The sequence below is a fragment of the Coregonus lavaretus genome (assembly GCF_964263955.1).
Source record: "Coregonus lavaretus genome assembly, chromosome: 31".
NCBI classification, from domain to species: domain Eukaryota; kingdom Metazoa; phylum Chordata; class Actinopteri; order Salmoniformes; family Salmonidae; genus Coregonus; species Coregonus lavaretus.
Genome location: NC_140018.1, coordinates 6,078,587 through 6,093,404, shown reverse-complemented (window position 1 = coordinate 6,093,404; position 14,818 = coordinate 6,078,587).

The window sequence follows — 14,818 nt, the reverse complement described above, 5'->3', positions numbered from 1 at the left end:
ATTTCCATGACTTTATATAGCTAATTTACTATGTGTTTTACATTTTTTATAAGTTGTCTGTTTTTTGTGCTTTGAATTTAGTTTACGTAGGCCTATGTAACAAGTAATTTCAATGTTATATAATTCCAAAGTAGTTATTGTCTATGTTTCATGTTAGTTCACTGTTTGCTGTTCTAAGTTTGTAACTTTGGAGAGGCCACTAAACTCTCATGGCCATTGTTTATTTGTGGTTCTCACATTTACATTTAAGTCATTTAGCAGACGCTCTTATCCAGAGCGACTTACAGTTAGCACATACATTATTTTATCGAACCCACAACCCTGGCGTTGCAAACGCCATGCTCCACCAACTGAGCTACATCTCTGCCTTTGTCTCCAAAGTGTTACTGTTTGCTTTGTGTGTGCTTCACACCTTCTATGTGAGTCACTGTACAGATAAAGTTTAGGCTTGGTGTTTTTCATTTTAGTCATTTAGTAGACGCTCTTATCCAGAGCAACTTACAGTTAGTGAGTGCATAATTATTTTTTTATACTGGCCCCCCGTGGGAATCGAACCCACAACCCTGGCGTTGCAAGCACCATGCTCTACCAACTGAGCTACACGGGGCCTTTCCTTTACAGTAATGTAATTTAGTAAATTTAGTCAACTGTAATTCTGTGTGTGTCTTACAACAATATAGCCCTTTATTTTATTCACCACAGAGTGGAGGATGCAGAGGATTTGGATGATGACATTTGGGAGCCACCCCTCCCCAGCAAGCGCCCCCGCCGGTCAAGGTCTTCACCCCCCACTGCTATGTCAATCACCCCGTCTGATGGTTCTACATCCACTTTTCATAGACGTCTTGAAGAATAAAATAGGGGCTTGTGGCACCATTCGTCCTAACAGAATGGGTTTCCCCAAGACCAAGGGAAACGACATGACAAAGACAGCGGAGAGCGGGACCATACGTTGGATCAGGACTAACAAGCTGCTTTTTGTGAAATGGAAGGACACTAGGGAAGTAACCATGCTCACCACACAGCATAAGGCATTCAATAACAACCATGTCTCAAGGAGGGTGAAAAAGGAAGAATGTCCCCATTCCTGTTTCTGTGAAGGACTACAATGCCAGCATGGGTGGGGTGTTGACCTATCTAATGCTCTGATAGGCTACTACCAGGTCCTCCACAAGACCAGGAAGTGGTATAATACTTTTTATTACCACTTTGTGGACAATGCTATAGTAAATGCTTTCATTTTCCAAAAGCAGATGGCCAAAGCAAAAGGTCAAACCCCTCTCTCCCAGTTGGCCTTCCGAAAGCAGCTGGTGTTGGAAATGGCTGAATTGGGGGCCCAAAGCAACCTCACAACCATCACAAGACCCCCCATTCAAGGTGAGCACCACTATTCAACACACATGCCAAAAGACAAAAGATAGAACTGCAAGCATTGCACAAAACACAGGATGGGTGAAATGCCTGATCTTCTGTCTGAAATGCCAGTTCGCTTTTTGTTTCCTGGCAGAGAGGGACTGCTTCAAAGACTATCAAGACATTCACAAGCTACGATGAAAGTGAAATCTAATCATCTACACCTGGGATGTAAAACGAACACAAATGTAATTTGTAAATAGTTCAGCTTATTTCTATTTTTGCACCTTTTTTAGTGAAGGACACGTGTGTAACCAAGTTTGTGTTTGATAAGACATTTTTATATATTTTTTAGGTATATCTGTTGCTTTTTATATTGTTTTTTGTAAACAGATCATTTGTATGTGGGACCAATACATTGGATATGCCTAGGCAAACGTTCAGGCACTTTGGAGAGGTTGAAAAAACCCTTGGATATCCCCTGTATGTCCCCCGACACCACCACAATGTTTGAGAGAGGTTGGTGTTGTAGAAATTTAGTTTTTATAGTGAACAATAACCTTTAGGCACATTCAGTGTGCAAGAACAGTGCAATTACCACATTCTGACACTTTGGAGAGGTTGAAAGGCCACTTGAATGTACCCTGGATACTCCATAATACCACCACAATGTTTGAGTGAGGTTGATATGGTAGAAACTGTGTTTTTATACTGAACAAATAGCATTTAGGGATTGCAAACATGTAATAGCACTGGAATTATCTTATTTACAGACATATGCCACTTTCGAGAGGTTTAAGGACACTTGGAAATGTCCAGTGACCACACCTGACAACACTTACTAAAACATCTGCCCATTTCTAGTTGTGAGGTCTATCAATCCCCTGTGAGGGGGGGGGGGGGGGGGGGGGGGTTGGGGGACACTGTGGCCCAACGATTCCCCAGATAGGGCCAACCAGGAAGGATATGCTAGTGTTATCACTACCTGAGAGGCTGTGATTTTAAGTGCATCCCCCCCCCCCCCCCCCCCCCCCCACAGGCATACACGCGGGTATTTCCGCTACACTGCCTTCCATCTATCCTGTGTCAGGTCCATCCTCCCTGGCTCTCCTATGATTACATTGTTCTGGGGGCGTCCTGTCGAGTCGCAGAGTGCTGGGGGACATAATCAACGCTGTCATGACTACCCTACTCCTAACCGATCATTTGCCATCGATGCAACACCCAATCAATACCTCATCTGCCATCCTTCTCTCTCTCCCGCTCTCTCTTTGTTGTCTCATCCCCTCATCGCCCACTCCTTGGAATACTGCCAGAATGCCGCCGGAATTCTCGTCTCCCGAGTTTTCATAATGTTTTCTCCGTCACTTGTCTCTCCCCTCCTCCCAGGTGGCAGGTGGATTAGGAGTGCCTCGGGATAAGGATGCAGATTTATGGCACATAAATCAGGAATAATATTCCAACGGAATCTGTAAAATCCGGAGGCAATTAAACATCACAGTGGTTAATAAGATGGAGTGGGGGGAGAGGGGCCAGCTGTAAAAAACATGATGGGATGAGAGAGATGGGTCTGGCTCTGGGGCTGGGAGCTGTGGCTGGGGCTGGGGGCTGGGGCTGGGGCTGGGTCTGGGGGCTGGGGCTGGGTCTGGGGTGGATCGGTGGAGTAACTTCTACTCTGTTTGACACACAAATATACAGTGCCTTGCAAAAGTATTCATCCCCCTTGCCGTTTTTCTTATTTTGTTGCATTACAACCTGTAATTTAACTGGATTTTTATTTGGATTTCATGTAATGGACATACACAAAATAGTCAAAATTGGTGAAGTGAAATGAAAAAAAGAACTTGTTTCAAATAATTATAAAAAATAAATAACGCAAAAGTGGTGCGTGCATATGTATTCACTCCCTTTGCTATGAAGCCCCTAAATAAGATCTGGTGCAACCAATTACCTTCAGAAGTCACATAATTAGTTAAATAAAGTCCACCTGTGTGCAATCTAAGTGTCACATGATCTCAGTATATAAACACCTGTTCTGAAAGGCCCCAGAGTCAGCAACACCACTAAGCAAGGGGCACCACCAAGCAAGCGGCACCATGAAGACCAAGGAGCTTTCCAAACAGGTCAGGGACAAATTTGTGGAGAAGTACAGTTCAGGGTTGGGTTATAAAAAAAATATCTGAAACTTTGAACATCCCACAGAGCACCATTAAATCCATTATTTAAAAAATGGAAAGAATATGGCACCACAAAAAACCTGCCAAGAGAGAGCCGCCCACCAAAACACACAGACCAGGCAAGGAGGGCATTAATCAGAGAGGCAACAAAGAGACCAAAGATAACCCTGAAGGAGCTGCAAAGCTCCACAGCGGAGATTGGAGTATCTGTCCATAGGACCACTTTAAACCGTACACTCCACAGAGCTGGGCTTTACGGAAGAGTGGGCAGAAAAAAGCCATTGCTTAAAGAAAAAAATAAGCAAACACGTTTGGTGTTCGCCAAAAGCCATGTGGGAGACTCCCCAAACATATGGAAGAAGGTACTCTGGTCAGATGAGACTAACATTGAGCTTTTTGGCCATCAAGAAAAACGCAACACCTCTCATCACCCTGAGAACACCATCTCCACAGTGAAGCATGGTGTTGGCAGCATCATGCTATGGGGATGTTTTTCATCGGCAGGGACTGGGAAACTGGTCAGAATTGAAGGAATGATGGATGGTGCTAAATACAGGGAAATACTTGAGGGAAACCTGTTTCAGTCTTCCAGAGATTTGAGACTAGGACGGAGGTTCACCTTCCAGCAGGACAATGACCCTAAGCATACTGCTAAAGCAACACTTGAGTGGTTAAGGGAAAACATTTCAATGTCTTGGAATGGCCTAGTCAAAGCCCAGACCTCAATCTAATTGAGAATCTGTGCAATCACTTAAAGATTGCTGTACACCAGCGGAACCCATCCAACTTGAGGAGCTGGAGAAGTTTTGCCTTGAAGAATGTGCAGAAATCCCAGTGGCTAGATGTGCCAAGCTTATAGAGACATACCCCAAGAGACTTGCAGCTGTAATTGCTGCAATCGGTGGCTCTACAAAGTATTGACCATGGGGGGGTGAATAGTTATGCACGCTCAGGTTTTCTGTTGTTTTGTCTTATTTCTTGTTTGTTTCACAATAAAAATTATTTTGCATCTTCAAAGTGGTAGGCATGTTGTGTAAATCAAATGATACAAACCCCCCAAAAATTCAATTTTAATTCCAGGTTGTAAGGCAACTGTCACGATCGTCGTAGGGAATAGACCAAGGCGCAGCGTGATGAACGAACATGTTTAAACTTTATTATCTTTAGTGATAATAGACAACAATAAACAAAACAAGAAACGACTCGTGAAGTCCACGGTAACAATGACCAACACGGAACAAGAACCCACAAACACAAAGGGAAAACAGATAGTTTAAATATGGCTCCCAATCAGAGACAACCAACGACAGCTGACACTCGTTGCCTCTGATTGGGAGTCACTCTGGCCAACATAGAAATAAACACAACAGAAAGAACACACCCTGGCTCAACATATAGAGTCCCAGAGCCAGGGTGTGACAGTACCCCCCCCTAAAGGCGCGGACTGCGACCGCGCCTCAACTTGAACAAAACAGGGGAGGGCTGGGTGGGCATTCCTCCTCGGCGGCGGTTCTGGCTCCGGCCTTGCATACCACCCTCCAATAAACCCCCCATAGCGCCCCTGGTCCAGTCTGGCCCCGCTGGCTGGAGCGGAACTGGACGCAGCAGGAGCGGTTAGCTTCAGCTCCGTCGTGGAGCAGTTGACCGGTACCTTACCAGGCACCGGTGACCCAGGCACGGGTTGTGCTGGACTGACGACGCGCACTCCTGGCTTGGTGCGTGGAGGAGGAACGGGCCTTACCAGGCTGACGACGCGCACCCCTGGCTTGGTGCGTGGAGGAGGAACGGGCCTTACCAGGCTGACGATGCGCACCCCTGGCTTGGTGCGTGGAGTAGGAACAGGCCGGACCGGGCTGACGACTCGCACCCTTGGCTTGGTGCGTGGAGTAGGGACAGGCCGGACCGGGCTGACGACTCGCACCCCTGGCTTGGTGCGTGGAGTAGGGACAGGCCGGACCGGGCTGGCGACGCACACCGTAGGCTTGGTGCGTGGAGCAGGGACAGGCCGGACTGGGCTGGCGACGCACACCGTAGGCTTGGTGCGAGGAGCAGGGACAGGCCGGACCGGGCTGGCGACGCACACCGTAGGCTTGGTGCGTGGAGCAGGGACAGGCCGGACCGGGCTGGCGAAGCACACCGTAGGCTTGGTGCGTGGACCAGGGACAGGCCGGACTGGGCTGGCGACGCACACCGTAGGCTTGGTGCGTGGAGCAGGGACAGGCCGGACCGGGCTGGCGACGCACACCGTCCATTTGGTGCGAGGGGCCGTAACAGGCCGGACCGTACTGGGGACACACACCACTGGCTCTACTTTGACCAGTGGCCCCCGTAACCTGGTGGCCTTCTGAATACGCCCCTTCTCTGCCTCCGTCAGCACGGTCGTCCATGCCCTGTGCCCCCCCCCTAAAAATTATTTGTGGTTGCCTCTCGACCGTCCGACGACGACCCTGATCCCGCCGTTGGTCCTCTCTCCGTCGCCTCTCTACAGTCTCACTCCATGGCCGGCGATCCATCCCGGCCAGGATTTCCTCCCAGGTCCAGGACCCCTGCCCGTCCAAAATCTGCTCCCACGTCCAGGCTGCCTGCTCCTGGACACGCTGCTTGGTCCTGGTATGGTGGGTTCTTCTGTCACGATCATCGTAGGGAATAGACCAAGGCGCAGCGTGATGAACGAACACGTTTAAACTTTATTATCTTTAGTGATAATAGACAACAATAAACAAAACAAGAAACGACTCGTGAAATCCACGGTAACAATGACCAACACGGAACAAGAACCCACAAACACAAAGGGAAAACAGATAGTTTAAATATGGCTCCCAATCAGAGACAACCAACGACAGCTGACACTCGTTGCCTCTGATTGGGAGTCACTCTGGCCAACATAGAAATAAACACAACAGAAAGAACACACCCTGGCTCAACATATAGAGTCCCAGAGCCAGGGTGTGACAGCAACAAAATAGGAAAAATTCCAAGCAAGTTGAATACTTTGGCAAGCCACTGTACAGTATGTATATGTACAGCGGGGGAAAAAAGTATTTAGTCAGCCACCAATTGTGCAAGTTCTCCCACTTAAAAAGATGAGAGAGGCCTGTAATGTTCATCATAGGTACACGTCAACTATGACAGACAAAATGAGAAAAAAAATCCAGAAAATCACATTGTAGGATTTTTCATGAATTTATTTGCAAATTATGGTGGAAAATAAGTATTTGGTCACCTACAAACAAGCAAGATTTCTGGCTCTCACAGACCTGTAACTTCTTCTTTAAGAGGCTCCTCTGTCCTCCACTTGTTACCTGTATTAATGGCACCTGTTTGAACTTGTCATCAGTATAAAAGACACCTGTCCACAACCTCAAACAGTCACACTCCAAACTCCACTATGGACAAGACCAAAGAGCTGTCAAAGGACACCAGAAACAAAATTGTAGACCTGCACCAGGCTGGGAAGACTGAATCTGCAATAGGTAAGCAGCTTGGTTTGAAGAAATCAACTGTGGGAGCAATTATTAGGAAATGGAAGACATACAAGACCACTGATAATCTCCTTCGATCTGGGGCTCTACGCAAGATCTCACCCCGTGGGGTCAAAATGATCACAAGAACGGTGAGCAAAAATCCCAGAACCACATGGGGGGACCTAGTGAATGACCTGCAGAGAGCTGGGACCAAAGTAACAAAGCCTACCATCAGTAACACACTCCGCCGCCAAGGACTCAAATCCTGCAGTGCAAGACGTGTCCCCCTGCTTAAGCCAGTACATGTCCAGGCCCGTCTGAAGTTTGCTAGAGTGCATTTGGATGATCCAGAAGAGGATTGGGAGAATGTCATATGGTCAGATGAAACCAAAATATAACTTTTTGGTAAAAACTCAACTCGTCGTGTTTGGAGGACAAAGAATGCTGAGTTGCATCCAAAGAACACCATACCTACTGTGAAGCATGGGGGTGGAAACATCATGCTTTGGGGCTGTTTTTCTGCAAAGGGACCAGGACGACTGATCCGTGTAAAGGAAAGAATGAATGGGGCCATGTATCGTGAGATTTTGAGTGAAAACCTCCTTCCATCAGCAAGGGAATTGAAGATGAAACGTGGCTGGGTCTTTCAGCATGACAATGATCCCAAACACACCGCACGGGCAATGAAGGAGTGGCTTCGTAAGAAGCATTTCAAGGTCCTGGAGTGGTCTAGCCAATCTCCAGATCTCAACCCCATAGAAAATCTTTGGAGGGAGTTGAAAGTCTGTGTTGCCCAGCGACAGCCCCAAAACATCACTGCTCTAGAGGAGATCTACATGGAGGAATGGGCCAAAATACCAGCAACAGTGTGTGAAAACCTTGTGAAGACTTACAGAAAACGTTTGACCTGTGTCATTGCCAACAAAGGGTATATAACAAACTATTGAGAAACTTTTGTTATTGACCAAATACTTATTTTCCACCATAATTTGCAAATAAATTCATAAAAAATCCTACAATGTGATTTTCTGGATTTTTTTTCTTCATTTTGTCTGTCATAGTTGACATGTACCTATGATGAACATTACAGGCCTCTCTCATCTTTTTAAGTGGGAGAACTTGCACAATTGGTGGCTGACTAAATACTTTTTCCCCCACTGTATACACTCATACACACGTACAGTATATACGCACATACTGAAGGTACACACACACACAATTAAAGAAGCACCTTTCATTTATTTTTATTTTATCTTTATTTAACTAGGCAAGTCAGTTAAGAACAAATTCTTATTTTATAATGATGGCCTACCAAAAGGCAAAAGGCCTCCTGCGGGGACAGGGGCTAGGATAAATTTTTTAAATATAGTACAAAACACACATCACGACAAGAGAGACAGCACAACACATCATGGCAGCAACACATAACAAAGCATGGTATCAAAACGGTAGCAACACAACATGGCAGCAGCACAAAACACGGCACAAACATTATTGGGCACAGACAACAGCAAAAAGGGCAAGAAGGTAGAGACAACAATACATTTACGTCATTTAGCAGACGCTCTTATCCAGAGCGACTTACAAGAGCAATTAGGGTTAAGTGCCTTGCTCAAGGGCACATCGACAGATTTTTCACCTAGTCAGCTCGGGGATTAGAACCAGCGACCTTCTCGGTTACTGGCACTACGCTCTTAACCACTAAGCTACCTGCCGCCCCATCACGCGAAGCAGCCATGAGTGTCAATAAGATTGTCCGTGATTGAGTCTTTGAATGAAGAGATGGAGATACAACTGTCCAGTTTGAGTGTTTTCTGCAGCTCGCTCCAGTCGCCAGCTGCAGCGAACTGAAAAGAGGAGCGACCCAGGGATGTGTGTATTGTGTGTGTTCCTAGTGGTGTGTCCTTGCCTGGATGATGAGAGTGTAGAGGAGGAGAGGTCCGCTGAGACTGTGACAGTGCAGAGTGTGTCTTTATAGTTACACACCTAGGTGGTTATGGGATAGCAGGGCGGAATCTTAACTTGAGATGCGCACACTTACAGTTGAAGTCGGAAGTTTACATGCACTTAGGTTGGAGTCATTAAAACTCATTTTTCAACCACTCCACAAATTTCTTGTTAACAAACTATAGTTCTGGCAAGTTGGTTAGGACATCTACTTTGTGCATGACACAAGTAATTTTTCCAACAATTGTTTACAGACAGATTATTTCACTTATAATTCACTGTATCACAATTCCAATGGGTCAGAGGTTTACATACACTTAGTTGACTGTGCCTTTAAACAGCTTAGAAAATTCCAGAAAATGATGTCATGGCTTTAGAAGCTTCTGATAGGCTAATTGACATAATTTAAGTAAATTGGAGGTGTACCTGTGGATGTATTTCAAGGCCTACCTTCAAACCCAGTGCCTCTTTGCTTGACATCATGGGAAAATCAAAGGAAATCAGCCAAGACCTCAGAAAGAAAATTGTAGACCTCCACAAGTCTGGTTCATCTGTCCAAGCAATAGTACACAAGTATAAACACAATGGGACCACGCAGCCATCATACCGCTCAGGAAGAGACGCGTTCTGTCTCCTAGAGATGAACGTACTTTGGTGCGAAAAGTGCAAATCAATCCCACAACAACAGCAAAGGACCTTGTGAAGATGCTGGAGGAAACAGGTACAAAAGTATCTATATCCACAGTAAAACTAGTCCTATATCGACATAACCTGAAAGGCCACTCAGCAAGGAAGAAGCCACTGCTCCAAAACCGCCATAAAAAAAGCCAGACTACGGTTTGCAACTGCACATGGGGACAAGGATCGTACTTTTTGGAGAAATGTCCTCTGGTCTGATGAAACAAAAAAGAACACCATTCCAACCGTGAAGCACGGGGGTGGCAGCAACATGCTGTGGGGGTGCTTTGCTGCAGGAGGGACTGGTGCACTTCACAAAATAGATGGCATCATGAAGAAGGAAAATTATGTGGATATATTGAAGCAACATCTCAAGACATCAGTCAGGAAGTTAAAGCTTGGTCGCAAATGGGTCTTCCAAATGGACAATGACCCCAAGCATACTTCCAGAGTTGTGGCAAAATGGCTTAAGGACAACAAAGTCAAGGTATTGGAGTGGCCATCACAAAGCCCTGACCTCAACCCTATAGACAATTTGTGGGCAGAACTGAAAAAGCGTGTGTGAGCAAGGAGGCCTACAAACCTGACTCAGTTACACCAGCTCTGTCAGGAGGAATGGGCCAAAATTCACCCAACTTATTGTGGGAAGCTTGTGGAAGGCTACCCGAAACGTTTGTTCCAAGTTAAACAATTTAAAGGCAATGCTACCAAAAACGAATTGAGTGTATGTAAACTTCTGACCCACTGGGAATGTGATGAAAGAAATAAAAGCTGAAATAAATAATTATCTCTAATATTATTCTGACATTTCACATTCTTAAAATAAAGTGGTGATCCTGACTGACCTAAGACAGGGAATTTTTACTAGGATTAAATGTCAGGAATTGTGAAAAACTGAGTTTAAATGTGCTTGGCTAAGGTGTATGTAAACTGAGTTTAAATGTGCTTGGCTAAGGTGTATGTAAACTGAGTTTAAATGTGCTTGGCTAAGGTGTATGTAAACTGAGTTCAAATGTGTTTGGCTAAGATGTATGTAAACTGAGTTAAAATGTGCTTGGCTAAGGTGTATGTAAACTGAGTTTAAATGTGCTTGGCTAAGGTGTATGTAAACTGAGTTTAAATGTGCTTGGCTAAGGTGTATGTAAACTGAGTTTAAATGTGCTTGGCTAAGGTGTATGTAAACTTAGTTTAAATGTGCTTGGCTAAGGTGTATGTAAACTGAGTTTAAATGTGCTTGGCTAAGGTGTATGTAAACTTCCCACTTCAACTGTACATAGTTGGATGATCTTGTGAATCATGCTTTGACTGCAAAAACTTCAAATCAAATCAAATTGTATTTGTCATATGCGCCGAATACAACAGTGTCGACCTTACAGTGAAATGCTTATTTACAAGCCCTTAACCAACAATGCAGTTTTAAGAAAAATAAGTGTTAAGTAACAAATAGATAAGTAAAAAATAACAAATAATTAAAGAGCAGCAGTAAAATAACAGTAGGGAGGCTATATACAGGGGGTACCGGTACAGAGTCAATGTTTAATAACAGTAGAGAGGCTATATACAGGGGGTACCGGTACAGAGTCAATGTGTAATAACAGTAGGGAGGCTATATACAGGGGGTACCAGTACAGAGTCAATGTGTAATAACAGTAGGGAGGCTATATACAGGGGGTACCGGTACAGAGTCAATGTGTAATAACAGTAGGGAGGCTATATACAGGGGGTACCGGTACAGAGTCAATGTGTAATAACAGTAGGGAGGCTATATACAGGGGGTACCGGTACAGAGTCAATGTGTAATAACAGTAGGGAGGCTATATACAGGGGGGTACCGGTACAGAGTCAATGTGTAATAACAGTAGGGAGGCTATATACAGGGGGTACCGGTACAGAGTCAATGTGTAATAACAGTAGGGAGGCTATATACAGGGGGGTACCGGTACAGAGTCAATGTGTAATAACAGTAGGGAGGCTATATACAGGGGGTACCGGTACAGAGTCAATGTGCGGAGGCACCGGTTAGTCCAGGTAATTGAGGTAATATGTACATGTAGGTAGAGGTAAAGTGACTATGCATAGATAATAAACAGAGAGTAGAAGCAGCGTAAAAATAGGGGGTGGGGGGGACCATGCAAATAGTCCGGGTAGCCATTTGATTAGCTGTTCAGGAGTCTTATAGCTTGGGGGTAGAAGCTGTTAAGAAGCCTTTTGGACCTAGACTTGGTGCTCCGGTACTGCTTGCGGTGCGGTAGCAGAGAGAACAGTCTATGACAAGGGTGGCTGGAGTCTTTGACAATGTTTAGGGCCTTCCTCTGACACCGCCTGGTATAGAGGTTCTGGATGGCAGGAATCTTGGCCCCTTTTCAGTCCTGGTCCTGGAAATCCGCTAGGTATTCTGTAGTAGCCCAAGATTAAAGGGTTCTTTGGGTGTTCTTCATTGGGTAAAACGGGTTATACTTTGAACTAAAAATGGTTCTCCTACAGGGCCAGCTGAAGAACTCTGGTTCAAGGTACAGCTCCTTTTCCTGAAAAATTAAGGACAGTAAAAAACCAGAAATAAGTTAGATATGCCTCACCAGTGTGTATTCCACAACCCACAGCCACCTTACCTTATAGCACTTTAGCCTACATACAGATCAAATGGACTTGATATAAGATTCTGAGGAGACTACCGTCAAGGACACATCAAACACTCTGCCATCATTTACAATAATCCCCGATGGGATGAAAGAGAGAAACTGACACTTAATATTTGGGTCATTTCTACGTTAGGAAGCCCCAATCTTCATTACTCACCGTGAAACGCATCAACGTGCAGGAAGAGAGTTTTCATCTCCCAATTTATGGGGGCTTTTTATTTGCCCCTTAGCTATAACTTATCAAAGGGTTGACAGAAAACAATGTTCTCCACGACAGCATCTATTTGCAGGCAGGATCCTGGAGGTCTGTGCCTGGAATACAGAACAAAGTAAGACCATCTTTATGGTGCAAACTCACCCCCCAACATTCCCTACCTTCATACTGAAGAAGAATAGTTTAATCTTTCGGAAATGGGCCTATGCTCAGATCTAAGGGCCTATGCTCTGATCTAAGGGCCTATGCTCAGATCTAATGGCCTATGCTCTGATCTAAGGGCCTATGCTCTGATCTAAGGGCCTATGCTCTGATCTAAGGGCCTATGCTCTGATCTAAGGGCCTATGCCCTGATCTAAGGGCCTATGCTCTGATCTAAGGGCCTATGCTCTGATCTAAGGGCATGTGCTCTGATCTAAGAGCCTATGCTCTTATTTGTTCTAGGAATCCCGCATTCACTTATTAGTGGAACCAATTGACATCTCATCTGCTCTATGTGTGTGATGGACATCTTTGTGACTGACCACTGATTACTTCAGCCACATTTCGAACTCCTTACAATAAAATCCAATTGCATCAGCAAAACCAATAACCTGTGTAATACCTGCACTTCAATACCCAATCTAACTCTATAAACACACAAGGTGATATTGTCTGTCAAACTATTTACAAATCTAATTTCTGATTCCATTTGGAGCCCAAACACTGGATGTTTCTCAGTATGCATACTACTGTGCTCCACGTTCTCTATGACTTACTATGGACTTCCCCATTCACTGAACCCTCCAGCCAGGAGAATGGCAATAGAGACGAAACAAGATATACACAAAGCAAAAGTTTTACTTCATAACTATCAGCTAGCTATGTGTGAACCATAAAAATCTAGCTAACCAGATTGTTTAACAGGCACAAAAGTGACCTAAAACTAATGTTATGCAAGGTAGATGTCAATTCTTCGTGGGTAGCTAGCTAGCTAACAATTCTTCAAGGCTATCTGGCTAGCTAACAATAGTAGCATTTTGAGAAACACCCAATGATTACAGCTCTACAGACCTTTTGATTGTAGCGATGCCCTTTGATTGTAGCGATGCCCCCCCCCCCCCCCCCCTCCCCCTCCACACACACACACATTGTTCAGATGTGGATTCTACATGACCTGTTTCCATGGATACGTCCAATAATAATTATCTGTTGTTTCTACTGCAAATCGAGGGGATAATTTGTAATAGAATGAGGGCCTTGGAAGATTAAGAAAGCCAGGTTGGTAGGATTTGCATAATGAATGGCTATGCCACGCTAGATCAGTCACCGGCGAGTCACTGCTGATTGCTTTTTGATTGAGTTTCTTGCCATTAAGTGTTTAGTTGCCATAGTGTTCCCAGCCCATTGTCCATTGAGCACCAGACACAAGGGCATATACCAACGCAACCTCCAAAGGAAATGGAGACAATTGCCATTACTGCAGGAAACAGAGATTATGGACAATGTTGATACCTTGACACATATACTTGGTGTGAATTAATACTGTAAGTAGTCCACTTGTATTATATTTTCTGAAGGGTACATAGTCCCAATGTTCTAGACAATCTGATCTGTCTAGAATTTTTTAAATTTTATTTAATCTTTATTTAACTAGGTAAGCCAGTTGAGAACAAGTTCTCATTTACAACTGCGACCTGGCCAAGATAAAACAAAGCAGTGCGATAAAAACAACAACAACACAGAGTTTCATATGGGGTAAACAAAACATACAGTCAATAACACAATAGAAAATATATATACAGTGTGTGCAAATGTAGTAAGTTATGGAGGTAAGGCAATAAATAGGCCATAGTGCAAAATAATTACAATTTAGTATTGACACTGGAGTGATGGATGTGCAGAAGATGATGTGCAAATAGAGATACTGGGGTGCAAATGAGCAAAATAAATAACAATGTAAATAACAATATAGGGATGAGGTAGTTGGGTAGGCTAATTACAGATGGGCTGTGTACAGGTGCAGTGATCGGTAAGCTGCTCTGACAACTGATGCTTAAAGTTAGTGAGGGAGATAAGAGTCTCCAGCTTCAGAGATTTTTGCAATTCCTTCCAGCCATTTGCAGCAGAGAACTGGAAGGAGTGGCGGCCAAAGGAGGTGTTGGCTTTGGGGATGACCAGTGAGATATACCTGCTGGAATGCATACTACGGGTGGGTGTTGCTATGGTGACCAATGAGCTAAGATAAGGCGGGGATGACCTGGAGCCAGTGGGTTTGGCGACTAATATGTAGTGAGGGCCAGCCAACGAGAGAGTACAGGTCACAATGGTGGGTAGTATATGGGGCTTTGGTGACAAAACGGATGG